The sequence below is a fragment of the Nicotiana tabacum genome, chromosome 14 (assembly GCF_000715075.1).
Source record: "Nicotiana tabacum cultivar K326 chromosome 14, ASM71507v2, whole genome shotgun sequence".
Lineage (NCBI taxonomy): Eukaryota > Viridiplantae > Streptophyta > Magnoliopsida > Solanales > Solanaceae > Nicotiana > Nicotiana tabacum.
The window spans coordinates 132,482-144,248 of NC_134093.1; the positions used below are offsets into that span (position 1 = coordinate 132,482).

Here is an 11,767-nt window from a genome sequence, read left to right on the forward strand (position 1 = left end):
TATAGGGTATGACTATTATACATCTGATTTAGTAAGTAACACGTGTCCTAAATAAAATGAGGAATATGGAAATAACTTCCCCTTCCATTTCAATGCGGGATTTTCCTAAGGCAAGCTTCACGACAAACCGCTTTTTAATTTAGCCTCCAACATTCTGTGAGTTGTTATACTTCGACATAGTAAAATTATTTGTTATTTCACCATTGATTCGGTATAAGATAACTAACTACCTTAAATTAGGCAATTCCTACATAACAATCAATATATTACAATTCACCACATAATAATTTATGATGTTTTATTGGCCCGTCATATGTAACTGCAATATCATTAAAAGTGTAATCTCCACCTAAGTAGACCATAAACAACCCCTAATGGTGTAATCTCAATGGCTTTGCAGAACTTGTCGGGCTCATAGGAGAACTTCAAAAGCGTATGCCCACATGCGCGCACGTCACTGTACATAAAGATGGAAGCATGGAATTACTAGGCGAGGTTTCCTTCTAGCGTAAAAACTAGTTGTGACAAGTTGGAGAAATGAAGTACGACATCAACTCTACTTTTTTAGTACAAACTATCCTGGGAACACCATGACCAAAGAAAACTGGAAAGTGCATTTTGTTCTAGTCCCCAACAGGGCTCTTTGATTAAATAAAAAGATATATTCATTGTTCCGACTGTCCAAAATATCTGCCAGATATTGTGACCAACATATTAAGCATAATAACTTCATCATCGAGTTTGGACTTCTCAGCTCTCAAGCTTGCACATTTTCGGAGTAATAACTGTAGGGCTGCACATGTATCGGCATTGACAGGAGTATCAACCGCAGGCAAACAGCCATAAGCAGTCATCCCTTGAAAGAGCGCTCATGCTTTGCACAGCTGTAATTCTCTTCCTTAACATTGAAACTCGACCTGCAGCATCCATTCGTAAGATAACAGACAAGGTAGGGCTGTTGCCAAATCTTCCGGCAGGAGATGACTTTGGTATGGAATTTCCCAGGTCAGGATCATCACCAGCATCAGATAGGCAAGACTCGTCTTCTCCTGACATCAAACCATCAAACTTATCCAAAACAATGTTTTCAGGAGGCTGATCTGACGAGTTTTCTTGATCAACAAAGGTTGCAGAACGCAGCTGAGTAGAAGTTCCAACATTAGCTTCCAAACGTGATAAAGCCTGAAACGAACCACAAGTTCCTTCATAAAAAACATATGTAAACCGTTCAGGAGCACTACCTGCTCAGGAACTCCATAAAAATAAAGTAATCTCAAAATTCGGGTCATGAGTAACCAATAATGACACAAATCACATCCGTCATGCAACTTTAAGTTCTGATACGTTATCAGGGGTAAAGGAGCAGAGCTCGTAATGGGATATTTTGATGTTTGGATGGCTCAAACAACTATTGCATTTCCATTTCTAAAAAACTTCAACGCAAATATGAAAGAAATACCTGTCTTAGCTCTGAAAAATCAGCAAGGAATGCTTCCTCCCACTCCTTGAGCGGCAACAAGTGCTCTAGACAGCTTGCAATATCAGGAATTTGGGGCATGTAAGACGTCTGTTCTTTGTTTAGTTTACTGCCTTCAACCTTTGCAACCTTCACTTTTGGCAACTGTAATGCTTCCCACCTAGGACAAATTCAGCATCCATATCATTTTAGCGCCAGCTTAATGTCATGGCCAGCCGAACAGGTTACAGAAAATGACGAAATTCTGAAATACAATGTCTAGCTAACTCGTAAATATATCGACCAAGTTTCAGAACGTGTTTAACATTTAGCTAACAAATGCTCTCATGAGCTTTAACTCGAGTTAGAGCTTCAACCTGCATGGGCATAAGTGTACAATACATCAGGTATGTTACTGGTGACCAAGAGTTTAAGACTGAAAAATTGGAGGGCGACAATAAGAGTACTATACCTTTTGCAGGAACCACAACCACAAATTTCAGACATGTCATGAAAGATGCGTAGCCTCCTACTGTGGCAGAGGAAAGCATGCATGGTTAATTTGGCAGCAGGGCTGAAAGCTCTGGAGAAGAGTACCAACTGGTCATAGGCAAGGTCATCAATGTTATTTTTGGTTGGGCTAGCAAGATGAGCAGTTACAGGAGTGTTGATGCCTATTTTGCTTGTTCAGTTAGAAAATGAAAAGGCATGAAATTTAAAGTAGAGGCTTTATTGGCTTCAACATTTGCTTTTTCAAGCCCCAGAAACTGGACATAGGAGAAACTACAAATCCTTTACTTCCATTTTTATTGAGAAATTAAAAATCCTTTACATCCCTTGCAACCACAACAAGTAATTGGAAGTTAATGAGAATATTCACCCAAGGGAGTAAATACAGAGACTCCCCTTTTCCCCGCTCCTTACCGAAGCAAACATAGCATAAAGGTGGAGTTCATGGGAAGGCAGTTGATGGCTTGACGTATAACATAAGATTGATAGAGCTTGTGAGGAAAGGGGATATGACAGTGGAGCAGAAAGTTAGAGAGAATGTCCAACTTCTCTCTAGAAGTCTGGTAGGCCAGTTTTCTCAGACACTGTTTCTTTGTTTTTCTCCAATCATTTTCTTAAAGTAATCGATTAAAAACTGAGCAATTAATGATGGAAAGAAGAATTTATTTCATATCTGGTAAGAAGTCTTATGACATTTCAGAGAACAGTTATGACAGTGAAGCTTGGTATGATTGGATTGAAAGAACGAAAAACTCCATTTGTCGTATGACTGTTAGTAGGAGAGTGTTGTTGTGGTTATGCCAGTTGTTTCACAAAGCTTCAGTGGGACGTGATATAATCTACAGAAGATGGAAGATGCTAGACCAACTCTACCAGTATTATTGTTCCCAAAATTACAACTACTATGGCAGATACATACACATAGTTGCAGTTCAAGGCAGCAGAAGAAGTGTAATCATTCTACCGGAAGTTATACACAGTTCAGGGTGGACTTGGCAACCACATTGTGATAAGTTGGTTATCCAAGAATTAGGAAAACGTTCCTAAATATTTTTTTTGCTTAATATCCTTAAAATGAGCCATCTTATGTTGTCATCAGTTATCAATAAAAGTTCTCTTCTTCTTTTCTCGTTCACGATCAGCAAATTGGTACAGAGGTTTCAGTGAGGATGCAGTATGATATTAGCAAATCTCAAGAAGATATAATTTAGAATGGGAAGAAAGGTAAATGCAAATACAAGTGCATGTGGGGGGGGGGGGGGCGGCGGCATTGATTTCAGAAAAGTATTGGAAAAGAATGGGTTCACTTCAAGAATTTTTTCCAATGCAAGGCAAATATTAGATTCCACCGTGGATATGTCCCCCTCAAATGAAGAGTTGCATCCCTCAGCTATTGAGATGGATAGAGAAAGGGGTCAATTCAAACTGTTGGTGTGATCAGATGAGCCAAGTCATGTAGGAGCTCACCAGTCACCAGAAGAAGATATGTTCACGACAGAAATTAATTGTGAAAGATTCGAGCATCAAATATAAAATCTTAATGCAATGGGTGAAGTATTCCATAATCATTATATACCCCTTTGGAAACACTTATATAACCAATACGGGACGTATATTATCGAGTTTTTAGCTAAAATTATCCCTTATCATTAAAAGTAGATCTAACTTTGTCCTTTATATACCACCATGAGCACTTTTTGTCCTTTAACTTTGCTAAAGTAGAGCAGTTTTAGTCTAGTTAACAGAAACATCAAACGGAGAGTAATATTTTAACGGAAGATGCATGGGTTTTCGGTTTTCCCGTGGGTAGGGGAAAAAAGAGACTGTGAATAGATGTTCTTTGAAATCTTAATTCCATTTCTCTCAGTTTGCTCTTTGAATTCATAAACGAAGAACCCAACTTCTCTGTGCAAAAAGAAGGCTTCAATTGAGAAATCAATCAAGAAGATAGCGTTAGTACTCTTCTGAAATCAATCTGATCGTTAATACTTTCTGAAAGATACTTTACTTTTCACTAACATTTGAGAATTATATTGGTAGAATGCGATTGATCGAATGGTCATGTGTATATGAGGCATTATGAGAAAACCGGAAATTATTTTTGAGATAATTAATGTCTGAAATCATCAAACTATAGCCGCCTCTTCCTTTCCTTGCTTATAAACAAGCCCTTTGCCTTTAGCAGCAATTCTAACTTTGCCTTCTATTATTTTCTTTTCTAACTTTTGATTGAAAGAGATTAGTAGAGGGACAGAGGGAGAAAACAAAAGAAAATTACTTTCCCCATCTCCAGATTCTCCAATCCATCCCAAAAACGAGGAACGGTGGATGAGCTTTTGGCCTCCCGTGAATTTTATCAAATCAGATTAGTTAGTTTCGTAGAATATAATCACTACACAGGTTCTGCAGAACATGAGTACCGAAAAGATCCTTTATCCAGGTGACTGTAAAACCAACATTAGTTTTTAGGTTTCCGTTTGGGCTTTATATTAAAAGGGACTAAAACTGCTCCACTTTAGCAAAGTTAAAGGACAAAAGGTGCTCAAGGTCATATATAAAGGACAAAGTTAGACCTACTCCTAAAGATAAGGGACAATTTTAGCTAAAAACTCTATATTATCAGCTGCCCCTCTGCATGTGTTGTACTTTCTAAGATTTACATGCAAAATTTTGACTTTCTGCGTGTTATCTTTGCTCTTTTTTTGGTTTTCTATGGGTTTTTTTCTTTTCTAAACTGAAATTGCTCAAAATGTTTGGAGTAGACCAGTCATTTCGATACGTTGACAAGTGAATTTAACAGCACTGTTATGCAAGTTGGAGAGGCTCGATATGATGAAGAGTAAGCTTTAACGCAAATAGAAGGTAAGCTCAATAGGCAAATGAGCGTGCCTGAAATAGAGTTAGTGACTGATGGACTGAACTTAGAGAGAAGCACAGAGCAACTCATTGGACTGAGTTCAGAGGAGGAACCCCAGAGCATAGAAGTAGAGCGAGGATAGGCTTACCGAAATTTGGCATTGATATCATGTGACAGAATCTAAGTATCCAACCTAAAACCTACTTAAAACCTTAAGAAACTTAGTGAATTAACCCAGGAGAATTTAAAAATCCTATCACATTCCTTGCAGAATCAATGTAGAACGGGTATATTATCTAACATTAACCATTTTCATTAAGCACTTAAAATTTCTAAGTATGACTAGAGCTAAGCCTCTGTGAGGAAGGGGAGAGAAGGGGACAAGGCACATCTATAAGATGCAATTTCAGCAAGAAATCGTTTATAGTACTATGACTATACGGAATAAAAGCTTCTGGCTGATAAGCTTGAAGCTGGGTGCTTTTAAAAGGGATTACCCAATAGGTTATAACCTTTAGGAAGTGCAATGTTTTATGTCAATTGTTGATCATCTTGATGTAGTAGATCCTTTATTTTGATACCAAGCAGCCAATCCAGATTAATTTTAAGTCAAGACATAAATGCACAAAAACTCTTATAGCAGAACTATGAGTGTAAAGATAGGGAAAAGGAAAGAATAAGAATTAAGAGAGGGAAAATAGTAGAGGAGTTTGCAGAAGCAAAATCTAAAATTCAGAGATGAAGAGAAGCAGTGGGTAGAACTGTAGAAGTAGCAGACAATGGGAGGACAGCGGGGGAACAATCACATTACTTTTTTCTTCTACTATAAATAGAAAACAATCACCTGTCATACTCAAGAAAATGTTCGCTAAAGAACTTTTGAAACTTTAAGCATGTTCATTTCATATGATAGGGAAGTAGCAAGGATACGAAGGCACACTAACTGCTCAAAAACTTGTGATAAGAAATGAATCTCTCCCAAGTTAAGCTATCAGCTGTCAGCCAAACCAGCTCGTAACTGCTAGCAAACTTGTGGCGCAAGCCTTCTCTAAAGGCTATCTACTAAAAAAAACTACTCCTTACATCCCAAAAGACAGAACTATTACTTTAAGATGATCTTTTCAAACATTTTTTACTCTTTATTTTTTTAATAATGGTGGCGGAGTTTGTGTGCAGCGCAACTATCCACTGCATACGCGCTATCTCCCACTAGTATAGGTACCGAGTAACTCTATATACCAAGACTTAGACATCTGGGAATAAATAACCTAAACATTTATTTTGCCTCTACTGGGATTTGTGCCCTGAAATTCCATCTCCTTTATCAGCTTCATTAACTGATAAGCCACACCCTTGGGAGCATATATTTTAAACATATTTAACTGTAAACCTTAATTTAAACATATAGCACTTTATTTTAAACATATCAGACATATCAGTGGATTAAACATATAGTACTTTACGTAATCCCTAAATATGAAAATTTTATTTCAAAAAGTTAATAAAGCAATGGTTGAACACTGGATTAGATGCGCTGACCCTCAAAATCCAAATCCCCAACAATAGCTTTTGAGATCGAGGAACCATGAAATTACAGCTAAAGAACCAAAACTCTAAGAAATGACCCGAAGCAAAAGACGATTTACAAGAAGGTTATAAAAGAACTTGGACACAAAATACTCTTAAGCTACTTAACTCCTAAATTCACATTTTGCTGTATTTATCAAATCTTCCTGTGAACCAATTAGCGTCACGTCTAAATATGTGTTGGTTCAATTATGACTGGATTTTGTCGGCATCAATTGCATTTTTTAATGTCAAATGGAGAAATCCAGCAATGGTCAAAGATATCCTCCTGAACTAGAATTGTCTCGCAGAAAGCACGGCAGTTGATAACATTTCAGCTATATGCTGATTGACATGGAGGGAGAGAAACTGAAATATTTGAGTGAATGAAGTCAGTTTATACCAGCTTAAAACTAGCTTCTCTTGTTGGGTTGACGGGCTCTAAACAGAGTCAGTGACAAATTTAGTACATCTTTTTACATGCTAAGGGCTACTTGTATATCCTTCTATATGCGACATCAAGCCTATTCAATTAAAGGTGTTTTTGTTAATAACACTTGTATATCCTTGTATATGTGGTACTAAACTGATTTCATCTTACCCATTCAAAAAAGAAAATGCTTATATCAATGACAGTTCACCATTTGAAATGAAATTGATTTATCACCACCATCTCAAAAGAAATCAACTTACTTTTAAAAGTGATTCCAAATTTGACTCGATTTGTTAGAACTTCAGTACATCAACAATGTTATTGAGTCGGTTGCGTCAAGTGGCGGCCTGTGCTATACTTGGGTGGGGTTAAAATTGGTTGAATCAATAAACAGGTTGGGTCATAACCCGGCCACAGTTTGCTTAGGTCAAAGATGGGAAGGTCAATTTGCCTAAACATAGATCATAACCCAACCCACCCAACTCAAAATTATTTTTCATTAATTTATTTCTTCTTTTATAATTTATTTAATTACCAAACCAAACTAATAAAGGTTGTTTCTTTTATTTACTTTGACTATATCAAACAGATCAAACCCAAAATAACTTATTTTTCTTTGTAATTTTTTATGGATCAATTTGTTATTTGAGCTAAAAGATCAATAGGAAGTTAACAAAAGCAGAAGACCGAGAAGCATTTGAAGAGTATAAGAGAGCTAAGAGCGAAGCTACAAATACTATTAGTAAAGCTCGAGAGGAAGCCCTAAATGGCTTGTACCAAAAACTAGGGACATGAGAAAGGGAGAAAGAAATGTTTAAAATAGTAAGATTGAGAGAGAAGAGGAGTAAGGATTTAAACCGGCTGAAGTGTATCAAGGACAATGCTCAACTAGTGTTGACAGGAGATAATCAGATCAAGGAGAAATTGATTAGGCTATTTTTATCAATTCTTCAACTCGAACAATGAGAATTACAAATCTCCATACATCCTACCCTTTAGCTACACTCTTAGAATTAGGCCATCAAAAGGTAAAGGATGCCATGAAAAAAAATGAACATTAGAAAGTCTGTGGTCCAAACAGTATTCCTATAGAGGGTTGGAAATATCTTGGAGAGGTTGGAGTAGGATGGATTACCAAGTTATTCAATGCTATACCAAGCTATCCCTCTACATTTTTTTATGAGAAGGGTAGAGGCTTCAAGCACAACTTATCATCCCAGATCTACTATAAAGCCTTCATTTTATTTTTGCAACATCCATAACATGGATAGGGCTAAGAGCAGCCCTTTTAGACACGGATAGAAAAGTGGTACCTGACACGCCTAAGATACTCAAGTCCATCTTCAGGAGGACCAGAATCAAAGTCAGGCTCTCCTGTAACTATAAAGGCAGGTCTTTGGATGCTACTATAATCATCATTGCTATCATCACTTTCTTCATAAACATCGCTTTCTCCCTCATAAGAGATGCCATCATCCCTACTGAGAGGAAACGCCGAAGGAGAATTTCTTGTGTCTATATTCCCTTCTTGATCATCCAAGTGCTCTGAATGGTCATTACCTGAAAGGCATAAACGATTACTGACATACACCCAGCTACTTCTAGTACAGATGTCTGAGCTAATCCAGAAAATCAACTAATATATCATCCTCAAGCAAATTTCAGGTTGAGATGTTTATTCACTTCAAATGCAAATGAAATTTATCAATTCAGTCACTTTACAACTGCATGTAGACCATACGATTACATCAGCAATCCATTTTCCAGTGTACTACATTCTATTACATGAACAATACACGTAAACACATCATCTCTCTATCTAGCACTGTATCAGCATTTCATTTACAAGAGCTATCTATCTACAATCAGCTTCATCACTGTGGTAAGATATGAGCAAATAAGAAATCAATGCTCATAGCAAACACTTTTCTGTACAGCAGAGGTATTGGACAATGGTTAGAAATGCTCTTCGTGACAACCCTTTATCTCGAACTGGGTACAATAGTAAAGACCTAATGGCTAGGTAAACACAGAATGTTTTGCAGATTCATATATGTCATGCCTCTTTGTGTATAAACTTTCATATGTTTTCCTCGTTCTTTTGCAGCCAAAACACCTGTGCCAACAGAAATTTGGAAACCCATCAAATTGACACAACCACAACGGAATGTGTAGAGAAGCAAAAAATACATAAAGGCAAGAAATAGAGTAAAAACTTTGAAAGGAAAGAAATAGCTTGTCAAAATGTTAAGAGTTATAACCTACAATATAACCCAAGTTACATCTAAACTTGCATTTGCATGAAAATGGGGAAGGCCAATGTAGGGGTCCGCTGTTGGAACACAATTCTCCACTGCAATAGCTGTGTCCTTTTCCCTTCTTTTTTTTTTTGTGGTGAAAGAAGCACTCTTTGAATCCTCTTTTACCCAAAGTGTTAAACAGATTTAACAACAAAAAAAAAACTAATGTAAAGAGAGGCATTTGAGATTTTACTTTTTATTCTTTGGCGTTCTTGGATATATCCAATAATAGTGCCAGCAAGGAATGGTAGAAAAGATAAAACCCTGACCTTAAACAAAAAGGTGAAGATCAAACAGCTTCTGAAACTAATATTCACTTTGCGCACAGGCTTATATGTTTAGCAGACGGAGAGAGTGAGATGTCGTTTTTGATAGCGACCAAGTATGGGTGTGTGCATATATATTATATGTATATGTATAAAGAAGTCAAGCATCAACAACGAAAACGAAAAAGGAAGGGTGAAAAACAAAAACAAAACTTTTAGTTTTTTTTTTAAATAAATAAGCAAAGTTTCACAGATGAAAACCAGCATTAAGAAAACGCTGGTGCAAAATACAGCCAACGATATACATGAATTGCAGTTTGCTGATGAAATCAAGGATGGCTTCAACTTCATTTACAATTGCCATCTTCCAGTATCTTGATTTTGACTTGATACAAATTTGGGTATGGCATTCTCTTATCTTTTTTCTCATGTACTCCCGGATCACCATACGTATTTTTACATCTCTTTGATGCTTTTATTTTATATAGCTTTCTTATTTACCGATCAAATACGAAAAGAAAAAAAAGATACAACTTAAATTTGGCTGGCCTGCATGTTCGTACATTGATTTAAATAGAATGACCTCCCGCTTTAAATTTGAACAACTTTAGAAAGAAATATCCAAAAGCAATAATCCAACATGTCAATCTCTTAAAATGGTACCACCATGCCGACAGATAATGAACACTATTTCACAAAGATTGAGAGGTTTAAATATTAAACCTTCAAATCTAATGACAAGGTAAACTTCACAGCATAATTATTTTTATCAGGCTCCACAAATTATCATGTAATCTTTACTGCCAGTTTCGGAAATATAGTAAATTATACTCTGAAGAAACACCAGGTATCAAAGAACAAACAACATTAGCCGCACAACTATTCAAACAATGCAGAAAAAAGAATCAGATAATACGAGTTGACTGAGAAAAACGCACCAGAAATCACAGGGGTATTTTCTTTTCCAAGGTGTCCACGAATGTGATTTTGAGTATTAGACTGAAGGAGGCCATCGTACTCCTTTTGTACAGTATCACCAAGCCCACAGTACACCTCAACCCACTTTTTCCTCTGTTCTTCGATTCCAATAAACCTCAAATTTTCCAACTCCTTCCTACGATAAACCATTTTCTCTTCTCCTCCTTTCCTTTTAAAGCCATCAGAAATGAGCACATTTTTTTCTTTGGCTTCAGCCATAGTCCTACCTTTTGCTTTTCTTGCCACCATTTTCTCTCCATTCTCTTTTTCCACTTGATGATTTGCATTCTTTTTCTTCCTATTTGTTCCCGATTTGAATCTTTTATCAACTGTGCGACTTTTTCCACCTTGAGAGATATCAATCATTGCTGTATCATCAATTACTTCAATCTTCAGTGAACACCTGACAGACCCATCATCTGTTGTATCTTTGGGCGGCACATGGGTATTGTCTTTGACTTCAAATTCTTGAGTATCCATATTGAGCTTCTCAGAAATGCTTGTCATCTTTACAGAGTTGGCCTTCTCGGAGAAAGAAAGGGAATCGGTTTCAACTTGGTACCCTTTGGTGTTGGAGAACTCAGAGAGGGTTTCTTTGGAAGCACAAACAGCATGGAATTCCAAAGCGTCAGCGATGATGATGATTATTCACATTCACAAGAGGGAGAGAGCTGTAAATTGGAGCTAAGGAGTTAGAGGTTTAGGCATTTGGAGGGCTTTTATAGCATTTTCTACCCGCGGCGTAGAAACTTTTTGAGAATCCCAATCCTAAAAGTCCAAATATACCCTTGTAATGTGAACGAGTTTAAATATGACACTAACATTTGATATGTCACACGTCACTTCAGCACCCCAAACCTATTTTACCCCTCCGCTATATTTGTTTTTTCACTATTAAAAATTTTGCGGGGAAGAAAAGTTTAATGACGAAAAAAAAAATAGAACGGAGGATAAAATAGGTTAGGAGCTATGAGGTGGCATGACACGTGTCAGCCAACTCATCAAATGTTAGTGTCACATGTTGGATGTCCACATTGAACAAACTTAATAGAAGAGGGTTATATTTGAATCAATAGTATTACGATAAGGTATATTTAGACCGAAAATATAACGAGGGACATATTTAAAGGTCAAATACCTATGTGGCCCCTTAAACTTGACTACAGTTTTTATTTTAATATTTTAACTAAGGCTAGTACCTATTGAATACTTAAACCTTATCTTACTTATGCCTATTAAACACAATAACTGACATGACAAAAATAAGTGTATTTCATCACTCTTAAGCACGTGAATGGATCTGAAATTATATTTTTCATCTTTTTTATTTAAATTAAAACCCCTTTTTCTAAAGCAACTGTATCATTGCCTATTTAACTCCATTATTGTCATTCATCCGCC

The 11,767-nt window shown here is 36.7% G+C and overlaps 1 pseudogene; it reads right to left on the bottom strand.

The window, feature by feature from the left end:
• Positions 1 to 364: 364 nt before the first annotated feature.
• Positions 365 to 11,078, bottom strand: LOC142168641 (uncharacterized; annotated as a pseudogene).
• Between the last annotated feature and the right edge of the window lie 689 nt (positions 11,079 to 11,767).